This window comes from Nilaparvata lugens, unplaced genomic scaffold (assembly GCF_014356525.2).
Source record: "Nilaparvata lugens isolate BPH unplaced genomic scaffold, ASM1435652v1 scaffold3831, whole genome shotgun sequence".
Taxonomy (NCBI): domain Eukaryota; kingdom Metazoa; phylum Arthropoda; class Insecta; order Hemiptera; family Delphacidae; genus Nilaparvata; species Nilaparvata lugens.
Genome location: NW_024090476.1, coordinates 265 through 21487, shown reverse-complemented (window position 1 = coordinate 21487; position 21223 = coordinate 265). Strand labels below are relative to the sequence as shown.

At 32.7% G+C, this 21223-nt stretch overlaps 1 long non-coding RNA gene across 1 annotated transcript in view; it reads right to left on the bottom strand.

The window, feature by feature from the left end:
* The window catches only part of LOC120355640, a 30285-nt gene extending 9665 nt beyond the window's left edge, over positions 1-20620 (bottom strand). Inside the window, exon 1 of the long non-coding RNA XR_005573695.1 lies at positions 15075-20620. This is a non-coding gene — a long non-coding RNA (uncharacterized LOC120355640). The remainder of the gene's footprint in view (positions 1-15074) is intronic.
* Between the last annotated feature and the right edge of the window lie 603 nt (positions 20621-21223).

Here is a 21223-nt window from a genome sequence, read left to right as displayed (position 1 = left end):
AAAATTTTTATGTTGAAAATTTATTTATAAAAAAATTACTTGTCGTTAGTATTTTTGTTTTTCAATACAAGACTTCTCAGCTTAAAATTTATGGACAAAATTGGGGCAATTAAAATTTAATTTAGGGCTAAAAATGGCCATGTTATAAGATACGCGGGTCCTACACGGGGAAAAAAAAGTTTCGGAAAACTCGTGGAAATGGCGGCAAACATATGTGTAATTTTATTGTATACTGAATACATTTCCCACTCTGATTTTCTCTGGAAAACTGTAACATTCGTTGAAAAAATGCACGTTTCGAATTACATAAAATTGTCTGGATCAAAAAGTGTACTTAGCAAGTACATCAAAATTTGTGTGAGTATGTGAAATTATATGTTTAAGCACCTGCTATTTGGATTTTCAGTTCGGAAATTTCCCTCGTTTCCACAGGCCATTTTCTTCCGGCCAAAAAAAAAATTTTTTTTTGTCATAACTTTCCTTTGAAGAATGTTAGAGACCTCTAACTGGTCTCAAATTGAAGCAAATTCAAATATTTAAAAAAAAGGTCCTTACAATTTTTTGTGTACAAATTGCCATTTCTGAGAAAATTGGGGGTAAAGAGTGAAAAATGAGAGTTGTCAGTGACAGCGCCATCTTTGATGAACTGTAACTATTTTCCCAATAGCCGCAAAAAAGCTGATTTTTTTCCAGTTTCAATTAGCTTTCTTTTAAGCCATTAAACTTCATTTTCTGACGTGTACTTTTCGATTTATTAAGGGAAAACCGTGGATTTGAGGGGTGAAAATTCAAATTTTCAAACTGCTGTAACTCCAAGGGAAAGCATTTTCAGGAAAAGTCGTAAGGAAGTTTTTTTCTTCAAATAATATGTAAAATACGATTCCGTTATTTTTTTTTATTTTCCGGTTATGGCTTACGGGGGGGGGGGTTACCGCCCCACGGGGGGGAGAGTCCCCACCCTTAAAATATATAGCGAATACTTAATACATACTAACAAAACATTCTAACTACAAAAAAGTTTTAAATAAACCTGAGAAAATTTTATGCAAGGTCTAAAGCTTCAGGTGCTATACTAATTAGATCAGACATTATTTTAATGATCTGTTTTAATGATCACACACATGTTTCAATTCAATTTTGAAGACAATTTTTTGCTTTTTATTCTGGCTGTTATATCATATGAATAGTCTCGTTAAAGGAAATCATATGGAAGTCAATTATATTGATAACAAGATCTTGTTAATAACAAGGAATTTTCTGTTAGAAACATAAGTTATCAACTTTTGTCAAGAGAAATTTTTGACGATTCAGTCAAGTTAATAACTTTTTGTTAATAACTCGTGTTATTAACTCCGGTGTCAACGCAGCTTAAGCACTCAATTTGAGGATGAAGACTAATCAATTATAGTACAGGACAGATTGAAAGCACACACTTCACTAATATGTCACTAGTTGAAAATCAAATTTGAATGGATTTTGGTGCTGGGGAGCTCTTTACAGGAAGGTCCCACTTAGCCTGAATATATGCAGTGATATTTGAGCAGACGATGGACGATAGAGCTGTTTTACTTCAGCCGGGACCGACGGTCGGTATACGTGCACATCCTCTAACACGTCTATTCAGTTGAAACCGTCAATATGTCAACCCAAAAAACACTGAATAACCAAGTTCATTTAAACACTAATAACACTGAAAATATGTACTGTCATTCTTAGAATACTGTCACCTAAGTTGTTTGATAGAGCTGTTTTACTTCAGTCGGGACCGACGGTGGCGCGTGCACATCCTCTAACATGTCTCAGTTGAAACCGTCAATATGTCAACCCAAAAACACTGAATAACCCAGTTCATTTAAACACTAATAACACTGAAAATATGTACTGTCATTCTTAGAATACTGTCACCTAAGTCGTTTGATAGAGCTGTTTTACTTCAGCCGGGACCGACGGTCGCGCGTGCACATCCTCTAACACGTCTATTCAGTTGAAACCGTCAATATGTCAACCCAAAAACACTGGATAACACAGTTCATTTAAACACTAATAACACTGAAAATATGTACTGTCATTCTTAGAATATTGTCACCTAAGTTGTTTAATAAACTGTTCAAAACAACAATATAGCACACTTTAACTCATTTAGCGGCAGCTTTTCATGGAGTGGGGTTTTGGTAGGCTGGTCCACTGACAAACACCTCAAACTTCAAAGTAATTATGTTGGTCTAATGTCTGATATACAATCACAGATACAACTTTCCATCAGCATTGAGGAACAATAGATATTTGAAGATGCACAGATGGGGTTTGTCAACGTAATTGCAATCACAGTTGAGACTCAAATATTCCGATGACGATATCACTGACAGGTTGGTCTAGTGGTATGGGACGTTATAACCATCAGTCTGCTAGCACTGTTTGGTCGTGGTTCGGATCCCACCGGTGGGCATGGACGTTTGATCATCTCATAAATCAGCCATGCACAAGCAAAACGATCATGTGGGCATCAACCGCAATATTATATTTTGTGACCTATGAAAAAAAACTCCCTCCAACCAAAACTTCTGTGTTCAAGACTGGAAATATCCAACTATTACAAAAACCAATGAAAACAAATATCAAATCAGAATACTAAGAAATTGTAAAAAACCACAGATTTATTGATACTTTCAGAAAGACCGGTTTCGGTTGTTACGCTGGTGATAGAGACGAATGGAGAGGCTTTCTGAAGGAGATCAAGGCTCTGAATGCGCTGTAGTGCCAAGGAGTAAGTAAGTTTATTTGTTTTAACTTTTTGTGTAGTTGAGAAGTTGATATTGTGATAATTATCAATATTAAATAAGAAGACTAAGAAATTGTCTAAAAACCACAGATTTATTGATACTCTTAGAGAGACCGGTTTCGGTTGTTACACCATTGTCAATCTCTGATAAACTAAAACTTAATACAAGAGCAGCAAAATTTATATTAGTAGGCGAGTACTGCTATTGATCAAGGGAATGAGCGCCTGCCATTGGCCCAGCTAGACAGTCTCCTCCCACTTAATGGTGTCACAAAATGGCGGCTCAAGCAACAGACTCGCCATGATAACAAAATTTACTTTCAGTACAGGATAAGAATCAAGAAAACAAGTGAAAGATAATAAAACAAATATGTAAATAGAAAAACTATTGACTAATATATGCTTTGAAGGTTATGATAATACTAAATTTGTTGTGTTGTATTGGTTGGAATGAATCTGGTCATTTAAACTATATTGGGAATTGTCATGGCGAGTCTATTGCTTAAGACGCCATTTTGTGACACCATCAAGTGGGAGGAGACTGTCTAGCTGGGCCAATGGCAGGCGTTCATGCCCTTGACCAATAGCAGTACTCGCCTACTAGTATAAATTCTGCTGCTCTTGTATTTAGTTTCAGTTTATCAGAGATTGACAATGGTGTAACAACCGAAACCGGTCTTTCTAAGTATCAATAAATCTGTGTTATTTTTTGACAATTTGTTAGTCTTCTTATTTAATATGAATAATTACCACAATATCACTATTCTTGGACGATCCAGTCGAGGGGTCCAGGGGGCGGAGCCCCCTGGCTAGACGGATATGGCGAGCGAAGCGAGCCTGACGGCTAGTATATAGATGATATTCAACTGATACGATTGCTCAATGGTGAGGATTGGCTGTCAGTGGCGCACTATTGCCGAGTGGTGTGGAGGTACAAGTACAGTACGAGCTTGTCATGGAGGTCAACTACTAGGATGAGAAGACTGTGCCACCGATGTTCGACTACCCTGAGAGACCATTACTATGCACAATACTAGGAGGAGACCTTTCAGAAAGGCTACCAACCTCAAAGCACCTCAGACGGTCGACACACCTCATTAATTGTCTGCGAAAAAACCTTAAAAATGAACGTTCAAAACATAGAACTCATATGGCTGTGCAAAGGCTAAACATAAACTTTCTACTCGTGATATTTTTCAAAGTTTTTCGATTTGTATATCATCAAGCTATCAAAATGAAAAAGTTCTCTCAGGAAATTTTTTTCCGATAATTACTTTTTGAGATATGAGCGCTTAAAGTTTAAATTTTTGAGACAGAACATTTCAGATTCGGTAAGAGATAAATCCATGAGATTTAGAAGATAGATTCTTCATGGTATTGTTGATCTAGTAGTGAAACAAAAATTTTCTGAAAATATCAATTTTTAAGATAGTTATTTAATTTACTAAAAGTAACCAAAAATAACTTTCAGTTGAGTAATTTTTGGTAAATTGGATAACTTTTTGAAAAATTGATACTTTCAAAAAGTTTTTGTTTTACTAGATCAACAATACCATGAAGAATCCATCCTCTAAATCTCATGGATTTATATCGTACCGAATTTGAAATGTTCTGTCCCAAAAATTCAAACTTAAGGCGCTCATATCTCAAAAAGTAATGATCGGGAAAAAAATGTCTTCTTGAGAAAACTTTTTCATTTTGATAGCTTGATGATATACAAATCGGAAAACTTTCAAAAATATCACGAGTAGAAAGTTTATTTTTAGCCTTAGCACAGCCTTAAGATATCACAAATGTATATTAATAACATTCTAGATTGATACATTTTTGTTGTTTTCAAAGAAGACACTATTCTATTCTATAATATGACACGATTTATGTATTTTAATTATACACTAAACAAAATAATGCATGAGAAAAACATACATACGGTAGTACTTCGACGTAATAAATAAATCTATGCATCCTTCTTCAGAACGATATTTCAGTATATCAAAGACCATTGTTTCAAAAATTGAAATTGAAAACTATTTGAATATATGACAACAGAGTTAAAGTTGAATGATAATCAAATTAAATGATAATGATCACCTGATATCCAATATTAAAATGTTAATTTTCGAAAAAATGTAAATAACTATAGTGAGGCTCATGTTATAATGGCAGTGGGGAAAGATGTGAGAGCAGTGTTGCCGATTCTCGGCCTTGCATCTCTGCCATGGATCTCTGACGCCGGTATATTTAATGTGATATTAACTGGTCATTATTGTTTGAAAAATCAATTATATTTTATTCGTCAAGGAAAAATATTCTTAAATGATCTAATGAAATATACATATTGTAGTTCTATGTTGTGTTTTAGTTAAAAAAAATATTTTAGTTTCTATCTCTCTTTAATTTAGTGAATTTTCTATATTAGATTAGACTCATACTATATTATATTATACTATTGATATGTTAGAATTGTAATTTCTGTTGTGTCAAGAGGGCTATTACGGGAAGTATTTCTTCCTGGTGCCCTCATATTGTAATGTAAATAAATAAATATTTGCAAATATCTGTTTCATACTCTGCTGCAAATTCAAGTTTAATTAAATATTTCCAGTTTTTTTTTAATTTAAAATATTTTCAGGATTGAGATTAAGTATGTTTTCAATTGATTTCATTTCTGCATTGTTAAAGAATGATCTAGGAACGTTGCGGAGCTAGAAAAGGATAGCTCCATCTGCTTTGTTGGATGATAGACAAGGATAGCAACGCCAATGTTGATCAGATACTGCCATTATAACGCAGACCTCACTATACGCTTGAATCCTATCAGAATAAAGTGATTGAGATAGAGATTTGAAAGAATCAAAGTTAATTTTGAAATAAGAATTTACACTTGATAGGAAAAGAGACTTCTCCACTAACCTTTGAGTCATGAAGTAGGGTAGCCAAACCTTCGTCTTGAAGTGCAAACAGTTATACATATTTACTTCACTAACCACTGAATTATCACTGTTTTAATTGCATTAATTAACTTCGGTACTGAACTTCACTAATAAAATTCCGGACGTAAGAACATAGGCTTCACTATAAGAAAAGTGGAAGAACTTCACTCTATAGAAGGTATTCCAATGTTCGTCTATGAGAATGAAGATGAAATTTTATAATCTGAAACAAAAAACTTCATAAGTTCAACTGAAAACACAATGATGCAACGATCCAGAATAATGGAATGATTGAAAAAAAGAAATAATTATTATTGAATGAAAAAAAAATTATTAGTGAATGAGAATGAAGCTGATATTTTATAATCTGAAACAAAAAACTTCATGAGTTCAACTGAAAAACAGAATGATGCAACGATCCAGAATAAAGAAATGATTGAAGAGAAGAAATAATTATTGAATGAAAAAAAAATTATTAGTGAATGAGAATGAAGCCGATATTTTATAATCTGAAACAAAAAACTTCATAAGTTTAACTGAAAAACACAATAATGCAACGATCTAGTATAAAGAAATTATTGAAAAATGATTTATTGAGTAAGAAAATAGTTTATTAGTGAATGATAATGAAAATGATCAGCATGATGTAATTTAAGATGATATGGTATATGATTTGTACTCGCAATGCACATTGAATATATTATGTAATTCCCTATAAGATGAATAAACATTTTTGACAAACAGATGAACAATAGATGAAAAATAAATTAACAATAGATAAACAAATAAACAATAGACAAATAGAATAGTCTATAAATTAGATTGAAAGAACAAAAATCATACCAAAAACTTATAGCTACTTCTCATTGACTCTACGGGCATTGAAGAGCCTTGGCCTCCTCCACAAGCCTTCTCCATGAATCTGTGTCCTGTGCTCGCTGTCTCCACCTTCTGACGCCCAAGGATTGAAGGTCTGCCTCCCCGTCGTCCAATCATCTGTTGCGTGGTCGGCCTCGTTTTCTTTGCCCCCCTGGTTGCTGAGATTATACCACATCTCTACTCATAGCCAACCATTCTTCCACAGTGATAACATATAAAACCGTATCTGTACAATTATTTTTACAAAACAACGATTTCTGCAACTTCATGATCTGGAATTTTGTAGTTCAACTGTGAAACACAACATTGAAAAAAAAATCATCTCATAGTAAAATTATAAGTAGATGATGATCAATATATTATAACCCCACTATTATAATCTCAAAAAATGCCTGCCATAACATTCAAGACAACATTCATGTGACTAGAATCATAGATAAACAATAGCATGAGTAGATATCCCATGGTATAGGGCATTGATGTCATAACTTTTACTGTTATCTCAAGCCGATAGTCCACGTAGTTCTTTCCCGTGAAGGTGTGTGATGCTGGTAGTCTCTCACACTGTGCCGTTCATACACTCTCACCCCAACAAAACAGTAAAAACCGACAGTAATCGATAATAATCGGCTTGAGATGACAGTAAAAGTCAATTTTTACTGTTTTTTTGGGGTGAGATTGTATGAACGGCACAACTTGAGAGACTATCAGCGTCACACAGCTGTATGGGAAAGAACTACGTGAACTATTGGCTTGGGATAACAGTAGAAGTTGCGACATAAACGCCCTATACAATGTGATATCTACTTATGCTATTGCTTATCTATGCTAGAATGCAATAAATAACATAATTCCAACACATTTCTGACATAATGTTCAAGACATATAGTAAAAATGCATCAAGTAACGACACACAGCCTGTTCAAGATGCAACATAGATCTTTCTAAGCAAGCAATGAACCGGGAACGTACGTAAGAAACAGTCCAAAAACAAATGTTGATAAAATTCTCAACTTGTTCCATAAGCAACAAAAATCATTCAAAGCATGCACACAGTTAACATGGATAAAAATATGTCAGCTTTTGAGAAGATGGGCTGAGATGGATCTGAAACAAAGGACTTGTAACAGAAACAGAAGAAACAAATACAATGTAGATAAAAAACACAAATTCAAAATGTAAAATGATCACTGAGTGAAAATGAAAGAATAACTGAGATCTGATGTATATTTGAGAAGAGATGCTGCGATGAACCTGAAACATATGGTACTTGAAAACAAATGAATTGTATAATATAAATTGTAGAATAGAATGATTTTAATATTAGTAAACATTTCATGTACACTAAATAGTTTTGAACATGTGTACACTGGAGAAGAGAAGCCACAATGTACCTGAAACATATCAAGAAACAGACCGATTGTTTGTCCTACAACATCTATGAGAGTTTTTTCTCTCATAGATACTTATTGGAGAATTCTTGGATTTCTAAAGAGTATCTCTAATTTTTTTCAAGGGTCTTTACTTAAATCTAAACTAGGTATAGCACTACCTGAACTACCAGAGTCCTGGTAGTTCATGTAGTGTTATATTCGATGTGCCCTACAGCATCTATGAGAGTTCCTTTTCCTCAAAGACACTTATCAGAGAATTCTTGAATTTCTCAAGATCTCCAATTTTTTTCAAGGGTCTTTACTTAAAACTAAACTAATCTAAACTAGGTATAGCACTACCTGAACTACCAGAGTCCTGGTGGTTCATGTAGTGTTATATTCGATGTGCCCTACAGCATCTATGAGAGTTCCTTTTCCTCAAAGACACTTATCAGAGAATTCTTGAATTTCTCAAGTCTCCAATTTTTTTCAAGGGTCTTTACTTAAAACTAAACTAATCTAAACTAGGTATAGCACTACCTGAACTACCAGAGTCCTGGTGGTTCATGTTGTGTTATATTCGATGTGCCCTACAGCATCTATGAGAGTTCCTTTTCCTCAAAGACACTTATCAGAGAATTCTTGAATTTCTCAAGTCTCCAATTTTTTTCAAGGGTCTTTACTTAAAACTAAACTAATCTAAACTAGGTATAGCACTACCTGAACTACCAGAGTCCTGGTGGTTCATGTAGTGTTATATTCGATGTGCCCTACAGCATCTATGAGAGTTCCTTTTCCTCAAAGACACTTATCAGAGAATTCTTGAATTTCTCAAGTCTCCAATTTTTTTCAAGGGTCTTTACTTAAAACTAATCTAAACTAGGTATATCCATCACTACCTGAACTACCAGAGTCCTGGTAGTTTAGGTAGTGTCATATTTGATGTGCCCTACAGCATCAATGAGAGTTCCTTTTCCTCAAAGACACTTATCAGAGAATTCTTGAATTTCTCAAGTCTCCAATTTTTTTCAAGGGTCTTTACTTAAAACTAAACTAATCTAAACTAGGTATAGCACTACCTGAACTACCAGAGTCCTGGTGGTTCATGTTGTGTTATATTCGATGTGCCCTACAGCATCTATGAGAGTTCCTTTTCCTCAAAGACACTTATCAGAGAATTCTTGAATTTCTCAAGTCTCCAATTTTTTTCAAGGGTCTTTACTTAAAACTAAACTAATCTAAACTAGGTATAGCACTACCTGAACTACCAGAGTCCTGGTGGTTCATGTAGTGTTATATTCGATGTGCCCTACAGCATCTATGAGAGTTCCTTTTCCTCAAAGACACTTATCAGAGAATTCTTGAATTTCTCAAGTCTCCAATTTTTTTCAAGGGTCTTTACTTAAAACTAATCTAAACTAGGTATATCCATCACTACCCGATCTACCAGGAGTGATGTGCCCTACAGCATCTATGAGAGTTCCTTTTTCTCATAGACACTTATTAGAGAACCCTTTGAAAATCTCAAGAATATCTCCAATTATTTAAAAGAGTCTTGACTTGACACTAAACTAAACTATGGCACTACCAGAAACACTAGGAATGAATGATTATACCCTACAGTATCTATGAGAGTATATTACTCTCAATAATACTAAGTAGAGTAGAGTGGAAGAGATCCTTGAATTTCTCAAGAATATCTCCACTTTCCAGCATCTCCAAGGGTCATCTACCCTCTTTGATGTAACTTGTGTATTTCCTTTATCAAAATAGTATTACTTATAAATTGAATTGCATGCAAGTTAACTCCTAAGTTAGGTTAGAAATCAGTTCAACCCCAAGCTATCAAAGATAGCATTGATCTCAAGTTCCCCGCCAACTAGCAAAGGCTAGAGGCTGTACTTTCTAATCCCCCGCCAACTAGCAAAGGCTAGAGGCTTTACTTTCAGTTTCCCCGCCAACTAGCAAAGGCTAGAGGCTTTACTTTCTCATCCCCCGCCAACTAGCAAAGGCTAGAGGCTATACTTTCTATTCCCCCGCCAACTAGCAAAGGCTAGAGGCTTTACTTTCTAATCCCCCGCCAACTAGCAAAGGCTAGAGGCTATACTTTCTATTCCCCCGCCAACTAGCAAAGGCTAGAGGCTTTACTTTCTCATCCCCCACCAACTAGCAAAGGCTAGAGGCTGTACTTTCTAATCCCCCGCCAACTAGCAAAGGCTAGAGGCTTTACTTTCTCATCCCCCGCCAACTAGCAAAGGCTAGAGGCTTTACTTTCAGTTTCCCCGCCAACTAGCAAAGGCTAGAGGCTATACTTTCTAATCCCCCGCCAACTAGCAAAGGCTAGAGGCTATACTTTCTATTCCCCCGCCAACTAGCAAAGGCTAGAGGCTATACTTTCTATTCCCCCGCCAACTAGCAAAGGCTAGAGGCTACACTTTGCTAATATTCATTCAGTCTTAAAACTAAACTTATATCTATGATGTCTTAATTCTAATTCTCAACTCAAATTCTATTATTCCCTTTTGTAAGTTTGCTGAAGGCACTGTCATCTAATATTTGCACAGCCAGTCTCATAGAACAGATCAGACCAGGCCACAGTGTAATAGTACTCCACCTGCTCATCAAGTTAGTGCTGTACTGAGCCCGCAACCATCATGAAAAAGCTGTGGAACCACCACAAAGGGCACTGATCAGAAATGAAATACTCGACTGACAACTGCAAATATCCTATGGGGAAACTAACCACTCAAACCCAATTCATAGTGATTGTCTTATTTCACAGTCAACCACAAACCACAAACAAACAGTGCACAAGTCCGTCTAGTTGTTGGCACGGAAATGCGATCTGCAGGTCATTCGACTCTAACTTGAAAGCACCCATTGGACTCAGAACCAACCAGACGGAGCTTGACACTGCCGAGAGGGTAGGACTGAACTGTTTTATAATAGTAACCACCACAAACATCCCTAACATCTGTATTATGGGAGAGTGTTAGAAAATTCTAGCCTGTCATAATATAAATACCAGATAACTCATACCAAACTCACCAATCCATATCTTATTGTAGTAGGGCTGTTCTTCATGAATAACTGATGTCTTCTGATAATCTTTACTTCAGTTGTATATCAATCCTGGAGGAATAAGGAAAACTAGATTAATAATCATAATATATTAATAAATAGTGTGTTTGGTATAAATGTGATTAATTACGGCACAATTGTATCTCAGGTATTTTTGAAGATATTGACTCAATTTTTTTTTTAAATGAAAGAGAAAGAAAAAATCAATGTCGCTAGCCTAATTTCAACTGAAAAAAAACCATTCTGAATAATATTAATGCTACTTCAAAAATCTCAAATAAACTAACCTTATTTTCAGTAGACGATGCCTGTAGTCTTGAATTAATTGCTATTTATGCACTCGTAAATAATATAGCATGTACTATGATTATGCTTCATGCAATATTAAAGAATTGTACCAAATAAAGAATAGCTTGTTAAAAGAAAGAATTGTATAAAATAATAACATTCTGAGACAAATTTTATTTAAATTAATGTTAGAAATGAGCAAAAAATACAAGTATTTCAACAGTAAATAAAGAGTAAAAATACTGACTAAGTACTGAAAATAAGGTTAGTTCATGTGAGATTTTTGAAGTTCCTTTATTATTATTTAGAATTATTTTTTTGAGTTGAAATTAGTTTAGCAACACCAATTTTTTCTTCCTCTTTCATTTAAAAAAAAATTGAGTTGATATCTTCAAAAATAGTGGGGCTACAAATGTGCCGTAATTAGTAACGTTAGCCAAAGAGAACTTGATCAATATTGAATATTGAATTTATATAACTATGAAAAATAAAACATTGTAAATAGCATAACTAAGTAAAAATATAGGGCTGACTTTCATTCAAATAATCAAATTATGCATTAATATAGACTAGCATGGTTTAAATTAAAATGATAAGACAATTTGTTGTTTTAAAATATATTTTGAAAAATTTGAGGCTAATACCTAGGCTCAAAAATATTTTAAAAACAGAAGTACCTACAGTAATTCTATATTGACAGTACATTATTGAAATAGAAAATTGGAAATAAATTTACTTTATAATGTATGTGGTAATTTCAAAATTTCAACAAAGTTAAAGTTGAATGATAAACAAATTAATAATAATAAACCGGCTAAAATGAAAGCTTCAAAGAAAGTTCATTTCAAAATTAGAATTTACACTTGAAAAAAGATACTTCAACTAACCTTTAAAGCAAGAAGTACCGTAGAAAAAAAATACACTGTTTCATATTTACTTCAATAACCACTAAATTATCACTTGATTTGATTGTAGACTTTACTAATTAAATACAGCTTGTAATAATATAAACACTTGCAAAGAATAACACGAAACGACTTTCACAACTCACACTCAGACTCAACATGGTGTGACTTGGTACAGAGACTACTGGGAACTGAATTTGTTGTCTGCTTTATCCAGCTGATCGTGACTTTCACAGCATGGTACCTACTCAGCTGTTTAATCAGTGATGTAGAATATTGTTATCATCGAAAAAGTCACACGATTAACAATGTTACTTGTTGAAAAAATACTCTTTATGAATTGAAAAATTATTCATGGAACACAAAATAATTTTCTTCCTTCCCAATTCGAATTAAAAAAGAAAAACATTTCTTAAAGCACCCTATCTGAAAAATAGATTTTCAGAAAGTCGAAATTGCTTGTACAGATAGAGAACGTTATACAGTTATTTGAAAAGTGAAATCTGAATTTGAACTATCAATATTTTAGTGTATTGCCAGCTAAATAAGGTCAAATTCACTCCAAAACTTGTGCCTATATGGCTTTAATCTTCAGATTCATTGCTCTTTACTTCATCTAAAATTCAAATTCTCTTCATTTCATCATGTATAGTGAGGTCCACGTTATAATGGCAGTGTACAAAGATGGAAGAATAAAGATGCCGATTCTCTGCATTAATTAATTTTATTTCTACACTGTCAAAAACATAATTGGCATGGTTGTGGACCTAGAAAAAGATAGTACCACCGGCTTTGTCGAGTGATAGACAAGGATAGCAAAACCAAAGTTGATCAAATACTGTCATTATAACGTGGACCTCACTATAGTCGGTACATCACCCAGTCGCTGGCCTAGTAAGCTGGTCCAGCTTGAAATTTGGCCAGCATTGCAAACCTCCCATCAACATATTGGCCTCCGTTGGGCCAATAAGTAGATGCAGCATAATAACTACCCCCAGCAACTATACACAGTGAGTAATGAAGTTGCAAACATGAATTTTCAAATGGTCAGAACTCCTGAACGGTGAAGAATTTTGCAAAAATGATTCCAGATTCGTGTTTCTCGCATCAAAGAGCATAAGATCACGAATTTTGAGCGATTTTTATTTTTCACAAAAAATTGAGAAAAAATCTTGGACTTACCATCGTGAAACACACTGGAACCAAAAGTATATCACATTTGGCTGAAATTTGTACTATTGATCAATCTTGACCAGTGAAAAGTCGATGCAGAATTTAACACCTCCAGCTACTATACCGGTACAGGTTGAGTTATAAAGCTGCAAACATGAAAATTTTCAAATGGTCATATCTTCTCAACGGTGAAGAATTTTGCAAAAATGATTCCAGATTCGTGTTTCTCGCATCAAAGACCATGAGATCACGAAGTTTGAGCTATTTTTTTTCACAGAAAATTGAGAAAAACCAATGGACTAACCATCGTGAAACACACTGAAACAAATAGTATCTCAGATTCGGCTAAAATTTGCACCAAAGATGAAGCTTGACCTGAGAAATATCGGACCCAAATTTGGCACACCCACCTACTATACAAAGTGAGTTAAGCAGCTTTAAACATAAAATTTGCAAATTTTCATACTGCCATATTCAATGAACGTTAAGAAATTTTGTAAATCAGATTCCAGATTTATTTTTCACAAAAAAATTAGAAACTCCAATCGTGCGTTTTGAAACAGAAAAAAAGTATCTCAGATTTGGCTGAAATTTGCACCATGCACCATTGGAGCTCTGAGAAATGTCGCAGCCATATTTGTCACCCCCAACTACTATACAGGGTCAGTTATGCAGCTTCAAACATAAAATTTGCAAATTTTTAAACGGCCATATTTAATGAATTTGCAAAATTCCTTACCGTTCATTGAATATGGCCGTTTGAAAATTTGCAAATTTTATGTTTGAAGCTGCATCATGAATTTTTGCAAAAATGGTCAAAGTTCAAAATCGCGCAGACTCTCAGTTCTTGATGTGAGAAACTATCACGTCTAAACTTTTGGACTGATTAATTTGAAATTTTGCATATTATAGATTCTTAATCAGCCGAGGATGGTTCTAGGCCTATTTCAAACTATTCAAGATTCTACGAGGTCAAGTTCTCAGTTTGTCAAGCTGTGAAATAGACCCTTGCGGAGCACGGGTTACCTGATAGTAAGAAATGAAAAACAGTTTTTGTGCACATAATTTATTTATTTATCCATTTTTTTCAACACAACGTTCGACTAAATCTTCTATATTTTTGTCTACATTGAATACACAACGGATCTCCATCAACAACCATTTTGAATATAATATGTATCAAAAACCACTGTTTTATTCATAATAATAATATAGTATAATATTATACCTTTTCTTGAAATTATTATTCAACTGTAGACAAATGATAATGAAACAATGGAATTGAGGTAATGTTCACCCAGCATAAGCTGAGCTATGGCTAGACTAATGTATGGAATAAGAGATTTAATAACAGACAAGAATTTGTATAATTTTTTAACTGTGACTTCTGCAAAAATATAATATCAATATAATTTTTAAAATTTAGGTATAATTATTTCAATTTAATATGAAAATCATAATAGTCATTTAATCATGGATACTCATTTATTTATGCTCAATAGACCAGCCAGGGCTCAGCTTTTAGTGGGTAATGAGTTTACAATAAATTCCCAAACTTATAAACTAAAAACTAAACTATAAGTTTACAACAATTGGCCTCCCAACACCCCTATAGCCAACCCTTACCACCTCAAATTACCATATTTGCTAGTGTATGACGCACCTATTTAAAAAAAATACTTTTTACTTTTAAAAAAATACAAAGCTAAATTCGTTGGTTCGCGTCATACGCGTAATTTTCCAAAATAAGACAGAATGCCGGTATTTAAAGTTTGACAAAAATGTTCACGATGATCAATCAACGATAATCAACAAGTCAGCTTTTCCTAATGTGTTTGTTAAATGTATACCAAGTTCAAAATACAGTATTTTACGTTTTTCAAACATCAATTGAATAAAATTCACACTATGAACAGATATATTGTGACATTTCTCCATATTAAAGTGGAATAAAAACGATATTGTCAGTTGCACATAATTTATTTGAGCCAAACTTAAGTTTCAATGCACTAAGGAGGCATCATCTTGAGATGAAAAAAGACAACTAAAGATGATGCCTTAGTGTATTGAAACTTAAGTTTGGCTCAAATAAATTATGTGGAACTGACAGTATCGTTTATATTTCAACTTAATTAAATGAAAATTTTGTAGATCAATAATCATTATATACGTTGTTTCAAATAAAAGCTTTGATAATATCTTTAGTGTATTTTTTCATAAAAATGTACTCTAGTTTTTTTGGGGTGCGCATCGTACGCGAGCAAATACAGTAGACTACTTACAATAGACAATGTATTTTTTAAATTTATTCACTTACAAACTAACTAGAGCTAAATTCACAATATTTGGATGGGAGAAGTTTTATAACAGACAAGAATTTATATGAATTTTCAACTGTGACTTCTGCTAGAATATGTATTTAAATACAATTTTTGAAATATATTTATTTGGATTGAATATGATAATCATAACAGCCGATCAATTTCATTCTTGAAATTATTATTCAACAGTAGACAAATGATAATGAAACAATAACATTGAGGTAATGTTCACCCAGCATAAGCTGAGCTATGGCTAGACTAATGTATGGAATAAGAAATTTAATAACAGACAAGAATTTGTATAATTTTTTAACTGTGACTTCTGCAAAAATATATTATCAATATAATTTTTAAAATTCAGGTATAGTTATTTCAATTGAATATGATAATCATAATAGACATTTAATCATGGATACTCATTCATTTATGCTCAATAGACCAGCCAGGGCTCAGCTTTTAGTGGGTGATGAATTTACAATAAATTCCCAAACTTACAAACTAAAAACTAAACTATAGTTTACAACAATTGGCCTCCCAACACCCCTATAGCCAACCCTTACCACCTCAAATTACCATATTTGCTAGTGTATGACACGCACCTATTTAAAAAAAACTTTTTACTTTTAAAAATTATAAAGCGAAATTCGTTGGTTCGCGTCATACGCGTAATTTTCCAAAATAAGACAGAATGCCGGTATTTAAAGTTTGACAAAAATGTTCACGATGATCAATCAACGATAATCAACAAGTCAGCTTTTCCTAATGTGTTTGTTAAATGTATACCAAGTTCAAAATACAGTATTTTACGTTTTTCAAACATCAATTGAATAAAATTCACACTATGAACAGATATATTGTGACATTTCTCCATATTAAAGTGGAATAAAAACGTTATTGTCAGTTGTACATAATTTATTTGAGCCAAACTTAAGTTTCAATGCACTAAGGAGGCATCATCTTGAGATGAAAAAAGACAACTAAAGATGATGCCTTAGTGTATTGAAACTTAAGTTTGGCTCAAATAAATTATGTGGAACTGACAGTATCGTTTATATTTCAACTTAATTAAATGAAAATTTTGTAGATCAATAATCATTATATACGTTGTTTCAAATAAAAGCTTTGATAATATCTTTAGTGTATTTTTTCATAAAAATGTACTCTAGTTTTTTTGGGGTGCGCATCGTACGCGAGCAAATACAGTAGACTACTTACAATAGACAATGTATTTTTTAAATTTATTCACTTACAAACTAACTAGAGCTAAATTCACAATATTTGGATGGGAGAAGTTTTATAACAGACAAGAATTTATATGAATTTTCAACTGTGACTTCTGCTAGAATAGGTATGTATTTAAATACAATTTTTGAAATATATTTATTTGGATTGAATATGATAATCATAACAGCCGATCAATTTCATTCTTGAAATTATTATTCAACAGTAGACAAATGATAATGAAACAATAACATTGAGGTAATGTTCACCCAGCATAAGCTGAGCTATGGCTAGACTAATGTATGGAATAAGAAATTTAATAACAGACAAGAATTTATATAACTTTTTAACTGTGACTTCTGCAAAAATATATTATCAATATAATTTTTAAAATTCAGGTATAGTTTATTTCAATTGAATATGATAATCATAATAGACATTTAATCATGGATACTCATTAATTTATGCTCAATAGACCAGCCAGGGCTCAGCTTTTAGTGGGTGATGAATTTACAATAAATTCCCAAACTTACAAACTAAAAACTAAACTATAGTTTACAACAATTGGCCTCCCAACACCCCTATAGCCAACCCTTACCACCTCAAATTACCATATTTGCTAGTGTATGACACGCACCTATTTAAAAAAAACTTTTTACTTTTTAAAAATTATAAAGCGAAATTCGTTGGTTCGCGTCATACGCGTAATTTTCCAAAATAAGACAGAATGCCGGTATTTAAAGTTTGACAAAAATGTTCACGATGATCAATCAACGATAATCAAGAAGTCAGCTTTTCCTAATGTGTTTGTTAAATGTATACCAAGTTCAAAATACAGTATTTTACGTTTTTCAAACATTAATTGAAAAAAATTCACACTATGAACAGAGATATTGTGACATTTCTCCATATTAAAGTGGAATAAAAACGATATTGCCAGTTGCACATAATTTATTTGAGCCAAACTTAAGTTTCAATGCACTAAGGAGGTATCACCTTAAGATGAAAAAAGACCACTAAAGATGATGCCTTAGTGTATTGAAACTTAAGTTTGGCTCGAATAAATTATGTGCAACTGACAGTATCTATTATATTTCAACTTAATTAAATGAATATTTTGTAGATCAATAATCATTATATACGTTGTTTCAAATAAAAACTTTGATAATATTTTTAGTCTATTTTTTCATAAAAATGTACTCTAGTTTTTGGGGGTGCGCATCGTACGCGAGCAAATACAGTAGACTACTTACAATAGACAATGTATTTTTTAAATTTATTCACTTACAAACTAACTAGAGCTAAATTCACAATAGTTGGATTGGATGAATTTAATAACAGACAAGAGTTTATATGAATTTTCAACTGTGACTTCTACTGAAAAATATATTTAAATACAATTTTTGAAATATATTTATTTGGATTGAATATGATAATCATAACAGCCGATCAATTTCATTCTTGAAATTATTATTCAACAGTAGACAAATGAGAATGAAACAATAACATTGAGGTAAAGTTCACCCAGCATAAGCTGAGCTATGGCTAGACTAATGTATGGAATAAGTAATAATGTTTTTCAATCCATAAGGGAGTGATTAATATAAAAAGGATTGATGTAATAAGTAAAGCCCAACACACACACATTGATTTTTTTTGTACGATATTTTGCCATCCTTATGAATTCTATCAGATTAAATGGAGCTTGACAGACATCATCTGTTTGAAATCATCTGTTTAATCTAATAGAATTTATAAGGACGGAAAAATACTGTACGAGCAAAAAATGATGTGTGTCTGCGGGGCTTAAGGTTTTTGGCTTGACAATTAAAATAAATATGATGGTTTATAATTTTGATAACATAGCTGGGAAAGAAAAATATTAAGAATTTGGAATTAATACTCTTTTCATTGAACTATCAACTAATTAAATATAAGTATTATTATAGAAATAGTAAAGCTTTGAATTGTCGATTTAAAACAAAACTTGTATCCATATTTTTAAAATGAATTATAAAATAATCAAAATCAGAGGGATTATTGAGGTTGGCAAGAAAATATAATTGATATAGATACTGCTCTATTGAGTATTCTCAATAAGACAGCCAGAGCTCAGCTTGTAGCTGATGAAAAATTACAGTAAATTATCTTACAAACTAAAACCTAAACTAAGCTTACAATAGTTGGCATCTTCAACTCCCATTATAGGCAACCCTAACTACATAAAATCACTTACAATAGGTAAAAGTCTTATTTAAAAAAAAAATTACTTCCAAACTAAAAAAAAGAAAGTTTAAAATAGTTGGATTGGAAGAAAATTGATAACAGGCAACAATTCAGATAAATTTTCAACTGAGGTTTCTGTGAAAATATTTTTTGGTAAAAGTTACTGGACTTGGGAGTTGAGCCTATGGAAAATTTTCAAAAATTGTAAAATTATTTGAAACATAAATCGAACAAAAAGATAAGTTTACTAGACTTGACAGTCCTGGACCTTTTCATTAATATGTTGAAAAAGTTGAAAACATGGAATTTGGAATTACAATAATAGATATTAAATTTGGGTTTTGAGTTTTGTGAACTCAATTACAAATAGCATTATATGTGGTACTTAAAACAAATAATAATTATTTTGAAAAGAGAAATATGATGATATATGGAAGTTAAAGTGTATCAACTAGCCTTGGGGTTCCAAGCCTTTACAAATGTTGGAACAATGAAATATAAATGGAAGAAATAAAACTTGAATAATAACTTAAATGAGAATTGAATGGAACAATAAAACTTGAATAATAATTTAAATGAGAATTGAATGGAACAATAAAAATTGTCGTTCTTAATATTTTTATACAAATGTTGATAAATATGATGAATTTTAATATATATGAAAAATTACTGAAGGTAAAAAACTAAAATAGCTGTTTTATAAAGAACATTCAAAGGCTTATTACAACCTTTATCCAGCTATTAATTACAAGTTGGCTGGAGGTCTATAGAATTGTGTTGTCAACCCTTTTTACTGGAAATAAACCTATAGTTCTACTTGAAGAAAGTTATCTGTCAGAACTAAGAGGAAAGAGTTTAATGCAATAATTGCATGCTGTAAATTGGAAAAATGTCATTAGGGGAATGGTTCAAATCTTTGAATGATGTAACTTCAAACAAATTTATGAGAGAGATAGAACATGCTGTTGTCTAGAGAAATGTGATAATATTTCAAATAATTAACAAATTAATAATTAAAATTGTATTTTGATTCTTATAATTTTGTTATGAAGTATTCATGCTTTTTCTAATCATGACTTATCAAAGAAATGGATTAATTGAAGTGGGAAAATAGATGATACTTTAAAATTCTTGTTCAATGAAAATTGAAAGAGACCCGAAATTAGTAGCGCAGTACTAACAGCTGTAGTGGGTTAATGTGAACATCTACATCTTCCTAAGTTAGCACCTTTTTCTCTATTACCTTGTTAGCCACAGTTAACATAAATATTTGATGTATGTTAAATTGCATGACAAACCATCTTCTATAAAAATTATAAGAGACTCAAAATGAATGGTTTAGTATTAACAGCTGTAGTGGGTAAATGTGAAGTTCTAAATCTTCCTAAGTTGACACACTTTTCCTCCATTACCTTGTTTGCCACAGTTAATATCAATAGTTAATATTTGATGTATGTTAAATTGCATGACAAACCATCTTCTATAAAAATTATAAGAGACTCAAAATGAATGGTTTAGTATTAACAGCTGTAGTGGGTAAATGTGAAGTTCTAAATCTTCCTAAGTTGACACACTTTTCCTCCATTACCTTGTTTGCCACAGTTAATATCAATAGTTAATGTATGTCACCCTTCCGGCAGTCGCGCTGTTGTCAAAAGTACAACAGTGTCAGTTTTTTTACTGCACAAAACTATTGGATAGGGTGGTGTCAGTGAATGAGTCACCTATGCATTCCAAAACTTTCTCCCCATCACTCCACTGAGTTGCAGTATCAACCGAGCAATGGTTCAGTCTTTAGGTGCCATTTAGTCGCGACAGTGCATAAGATAGGGAAAGACTGTGTACGGGGACTGTAAACGAACCAATAACACAGATTGAATGAAAAAGAATAAGAAATTGTCAAAAACCGCAGATTTATTGATACTTAGAAAGACCGGTTCCGGTTATTAAACCATTGTCAATCTCTGATAAACCGTGTTTATCTGAGTTTATCAGAGATTGACAATGGTGTAATAACCGAAACCGGTCTTTCTAAGTATCAATA